The sequence below is a fragment of the Macadamia integrifolia genome, chromosome 2 (genome assembly GCF_013358625.1).
Source record: "Macadamia integrifolia cultivar HAES 741 chromosome 2, SCU_Mint_v3, whole genome shotgun sequence".
In the NCBI taxonomy this organism is placed as follows: Eukaryota; Viridiplantae; Streptophyta; class Magnoliopsida; order Proteales; family Proteaceae; genus Macadamia; species Macadamia integrifolia.
In genome coordinates, this window is record NC_056558.1 from 10,217,048 (window position 1) to 10,222,851 (window position 5,804).

General features: G+C 35.6%; 1 long non-coding RNA gene across 1 annotated transcript; it reads right to left on the minus strand.

The window, feature by feature from the left end:
* Positions 1-1,390, minus strand: LOC122056936. The gene is made up of 2 exons (XR_006133380.1): positions 1,053-1,390; positions 1-737 (listed from the first exon to the last, which is right to left on the minus strand). It is a non-coding gene; the product is annotated as an uncharacterized LOC122056936 (long non-coding RNA).
* Between the last annotated feature and the right edge of the window lie 4,414 nt (positions 1,391-5,804).

The window sequence follows — 5,804 nt, forward strand, 5'->3', positions numbered from 1 at the left end:
TGAGAGAATAAATCTCTGTATTATTTCATCAGACAACAGCATATAAAACAACGAAATTGATGTCTGCAAAACGCATATTTCTGTACGCATAATACAAAGAACATCAGAGGCCCTAAAAACAAACCAAAAAGGTAATCTTAAAAAGTAAGAAAATTAAAACAAGTCATCAGAAGCAGTACAAGGCTATTTTCTTGGGTCTCTTGAGTACATCTCAACGAATAGTCTCACAGTCTCATAGCCTCATCACCTTTCTTGTTTTTCTTCCACTTCCAGAGATTAAACGAGGAATGCATAGAGAAATGGGTTTCAACTTAATCTGATTAAACAATAACAAGGGAAAGGAAAAGCTCAGGAGGGATAGACAGGAAGAGAGAAGGTGAGTTGGGCGGGTACAGGGAAAGTTTAAAACTAAAACCTCCATCTGTAGCTGATAATGGAGAGTTAATCACAAAATGGAGAATGAAGATGACAACTATGAAAAAAGGTCTTACAAGGTCAAGAAGACACATAGGAGAAACATTAATTTAAGAAAAAAAAAAAAAAAAGATAAGAAAGAGAAAAGAAAAAGCTCAGGTAGGATAGCACCTAATCAAGGTGACCAAATCGGAAAATCTAGAGTGAGAAACCAAAAGTTGGTTAAGATCTCATCAAAGAAGTTTCCATTCCTGCAGAAGATTCTGACACTTGAAGCTTTAAACCCATACATGATAATGGAATTCTTGGGTAACCAGGCTGACCTAAAATGAGAAAAACAGAAAAATTAGTTTAGAGAAATTGACTGTAGTAACTGAAGATCAGCAAAGGAAGAAGAAAAAACAGAAGAAGAAAAAAAAAGGAAAGAGCATATTACTGGAAATATTACAGAAATCTCAGTTCTTGATTTTCCTTAAAATATTGATTTACTATATTAGGGTTGGGTTTTTTTAGGGGATGAAAGAGAGAGATTTGTAGAAATGTAACCCATTAGATCAAAACATTTAACAGAAACCCAAAAAAAAAAAAAAAAAAAACTCCATTATTCTAAAATCAAAGCCTGAGGTCTCCTCACTTACTGTATATAAACTTCTCTCCAACTTTCTTATCTGCAACCTGAAGAACTGTCCCTCTCTCTCCCCATAAAGAGAGATAGAGAGAGAGAGAGAGAGAGAGAGAGGTGCAAAGTGTGAAGGGAGAAGTGAGTGTGGGGGTGGTACACAGGGTTTAATTAGTAGAGAAGAGAAGGGAGGGTTGGGGGCTCGACTTGAAAGCGACAGGTCCAAAAGAATTGAAGAGAATGTGAAGGAAATCGACTTACCTGACGTCAGCACATGCATTCGAACGGGTTGCCCGCTGAGGGCCTGAGGCTGACCGTGCGTTCTCTCGTGTTGTCTTAGCCGACGAGATCTGATGTCTCATTGATTAGGGCAGAGAATAACGGTCAGTTATTAATAAGCCAAACTGTGTCTGCACCTCTTTCCTTTCATAATTATTTTCTTTTGGTTTTTCCTTTTGCCGTTTTCAGGCTTTTACTTGTTGGGCCTTACTGGGCCACCCTTTGTTTTGGATTCCTGTGACGTGTGACGTGTGAACTGTGAACCTAACTCTCACACGTGTCTGTAGCTATGTTAATATAAAAATGAAAAAATTCCCTCACTGTTTTTGAAAATTTTTCAAGCCAAAAAGTTTTATGCACCAAACTTGTACATATGTGATGTGCGTTCAACCGTTAGATTGAAAAGAGAGAGAAGGATGTGTTATTATATTTTTACCTCTACCTTCATTTAATGGTTGGAAGGCATAATTATATACGAACACAAATTTACATAAAACCTTCTTTCTTTCTTTAATTAATCAATTAGTTACATTAATTATTACGATTCATTGTAATGATTATTATTTTATCTTGTTTTGATTATGAAGCTCACAAGTCAATATTACTACCCTACCATTATAGGAAGGAGATCCGCTCCAGCATATCTCATTATTGAGGAGTCTCTTGGAGTGCGTGTCTGAGTGGATCGATCTCGATTTCATCAGTTTCAATCTAAGAATGAGTGAGTTCAAAACATGATCCAATAAGATGCACTGGTTTTGATTTGGTTTCATTTCTCATCACTTTACCATGTAGACTATCTTCGGCATAATGAAAAATATGAAATTTTTATGAATTTTAGATTGGTATCAGATTATATTAGTTTTGATCAAATTTTTAAATTTCAGTTCAATGTCATATTGGCTTTGATGCAACATGATCCAATAAACACATCGATTTTTGATTTTGATTCGGTTTCATTGATTAGGACTAAGTCTCAGCAAGTCCATCTCTCTCTCTCTCTCCTGTGGATGGATTTACATTGTGGATGCATCCTTTTGTGATTCTTCAGTTCAAACCAAATCACTTGGATAGAGAGGACTTAAAAGATCTTAAGAGTATAGAAGCAGTATGTGGGCTAGGGCGCTTTCGAAAGGCAATTCATTCATAGTTTTGGGATTGAGTGAATTTACAGAATGCCCTAAATTTTTGTGCATACCTGGTTGGCTGGTTATTCAGAGAAGAGAATTGGGCCAGGCCTCATTAGTAGTATTTGCTTCATCTTCAATCCCTACCTACTTTGTCCCTAGCTACTTTGTCCATGTGACTAAGAATTGACTCTATTCCATATGTTCTATGAGGGTTGGTGAAGGGTAGTTTTCATGAATCATGATATGGACTTGTTAGGGATTTTTCTCATGATGTTTCTAAGATCATAGTGCTCCTTGATCTTGAAGCATTATTATTAAAATAGGTCAAAAATTTTTTATAGGTGTGGAGAGAGGTCTCCCTTGATGAATTATGTGGTTTGCTATGTGGATGGTCGATGTTAATGTCATTCCTTGGATTTAGGATATGTGTCTCTTGGATGCCTCGGCTTAATCGTGATCTTCTTATCAATGAAATTATCTATTACTGATAAAGAAAAAAAAAAATTGGGATCCATCTCACATTCTCATCCATATGTCTCATCATGTAATAAATTTTTGTCTTGAATGCATTTTTAGTGGTTAAATGAGTATAGAGCTTATGTGGTAATGTAACTCTATTAATTCTAGGACGAATGAATCTTGCATTCACCTTGCATGATATGTGCCTCTCCTCTCCCTTTCTCGTACATGCATTATGGATATACTTATACCTCTTCCACTTGCACTATGATGTTAATTAATAGGAGAGTGTACCAAAAAATATATATATATATATATATATAGCCGGAGAGAGAGACCCTCTCCCTTTAATGTGCATTATATAGGCATGCCTCTTCCACTTGTACCACTATAGTTGTATTCTTTTGGTAAATTACTACGATGTTAGTTGAATAGAACGATTTCGAGAGAGAGAGAGAGAGTCAAATTTTGAGGTCAAATCACAATTATGTGATCCACCATATGATGAGCTTTTTCCCTTTTAATATTTGGTAACTTAAATATTAATGAAGATTAATTTGTTTTTTTTTTGTTAAAATTTACCTGTTATGGACTAGGTAAGAGGGTTAAATATTTGGATACCTCTTTCTCTCCCTAGGGAGATGGTCCCACAAAGGGCTAGATAAGAGGGTTCATTGGGCTACACTTCCTACTACAATTACTATACATCACTACTACTTCAAGAATGGTGAGGAGATAGGACATGAAAATCGTTTGTAGCCATTGCACTGGTGCAGTGATCATCGGGTGGCTCAGAGCCCTTTGGGGTATGTGCTCGGATGCTTACTACACCTCACCGCTCACTGCAAACAATTCAAACCCGAAGATGGGAAGGTTAAGCTAGTGATCTTCCTTAGACTTACGCTACGCCCAATTATGCAATTGCCCGCCATTGAGTTGAAAGTACATCCCCCAAATGATACCTCTTCGATTGTATAGCAAAATGATATATCATATATAAACTCAAACTAGCAACTACAAAGTTACGAAGTATCAGACTGCAAACCACCCCAACTCTTCCCCCCCCCCCCCCCCAACCCAACAAGGGGAACCACGAACCTTGCACCTATGCACACCCACACCCATATCCATCCCTAAGTCCCAACCTCTTTACATGGGAAGTACAACTGCCAGTTCCTTACAAAGTGGAAGATAGATACTTGTTCATTCTTAGGGTTTTGGGATTGTCTATTTCTTTCGGGTGCAGTTCGGATGGAGCTAGTTTCAAAGAGAAGTAGACTTCAAGTTCCCTTTCTCACATTACTGGGAAAAAAAAAATCCCTTCCTCACATATCCAATTTTGAGTTTTAATTAAAAATAAATTAACTATGTGATAAATTAAATTACTGAAAAAACTAAGAACCATTGAAATGATGTGCATGAATTTTAGAACAACAGAGATGCATGGACAAATACGAGAAGATAAATCATTGAATTTGAAGCTGAAATCTATATCATTGTATGTAATCAATTCAAATCTTCTTCTTCTTCTAATTTTGAATTACCCTTTAACATGACGCAATTAGATAATTTTATTTCTACAAAAAAAAAAAAAAAAAAAAAAAAGATTAGATAATTTTATTAATATTTTTTCAAATTCAAATAAATAATCTAAGGAGTAAAGTGCGTGTTGTCCTAACAACCTTCGGTTGATTGGCTTAATTAATTAATATTTAAATATTAAATATAATTAGTAGTACCGAAAAAACAGCAAGTAAAAAGTTTGGGGGGCATAGGGAACAGAAGCATATGTGGGGACGTGGGCTTTGGTGGGACCATTTCACATTGGAAGTCTTATGTGCACAGTCTCCTATAGTATATCGTATATAATATCTGGTCAAAGGTTTCAAAGGTATGTGTGAATCTATGAAGTATGGGGCGGTGGAAAGGGGTTTCTTGGCTTGCGTTTCTTCGTTCTTTCTCTCTCTCTTTTTAAATTTACCAACGTTTTTTTATGGCTTTTTATTTTTTAATAAATCAGTTTCTGTTTTTATTTTTATTTTTTTTGTTAAACAAATAATTTTTCCGTTCAGTTTTGAATTCTAGGGCAAACAATCCCTATGAAGCCAATGTAAGGATTCTTCACTCTCTCCGATTTATCTATTTATTTATTTATTTTCATGTTAGTTCAAGGTTTACTAGGCCATACAAGATCTGTTGAGGGCCACATAGAGACCCAAAAAGGGATCAAACAAGGACCAACTAGGGCCAACCAGGGATTCTTGGGCCACAATTATTACAATATTATAATTACTTTTATCATTAATTTTAAGAAGGTGGATGTAGGAGGGTCGAACCAATAACCTTCTCTAACAACCGTTCATTGAGTTAGAAACTCATCCTCATTCTCTCATCATTAAACACTCTGTATGGGACGATTCAATCATCCACTTCTCATTGGATCACCTTTATTATTTATTATTTACTTTGTCGGTAAATATAACCTTATTATTCTTTATGATTAAAATTGCACATTTCTACGTACCATGTTAGATTAAGAGGACTAGTGTTAGGATGGTCCCTTATCCCCTCTCCATTCTCCATAAGGCTCAACTTAAGTAATCCCACTCACTTCTCTCATGCTATACTACACCAAACAACCAGACAACTTACACTTCGATGAAAATAAGGAACAATGCCACAACCATGCTCACATGCCTTGGTTTTAACAATATTTGGATACCAAATTTGTTGGGGAAGGGAGCAAGGTTTTAGGAATCGGTATTAGATTGATTGATTTGTATTGACATTGATATTAATACTTGATCAGAATGGATTGAGTGATACACTAAGAATATGATTTTTTTTTTTAATCATAAATCATATCGATACACCCAATATGATTAATCCATTATGATATTTGT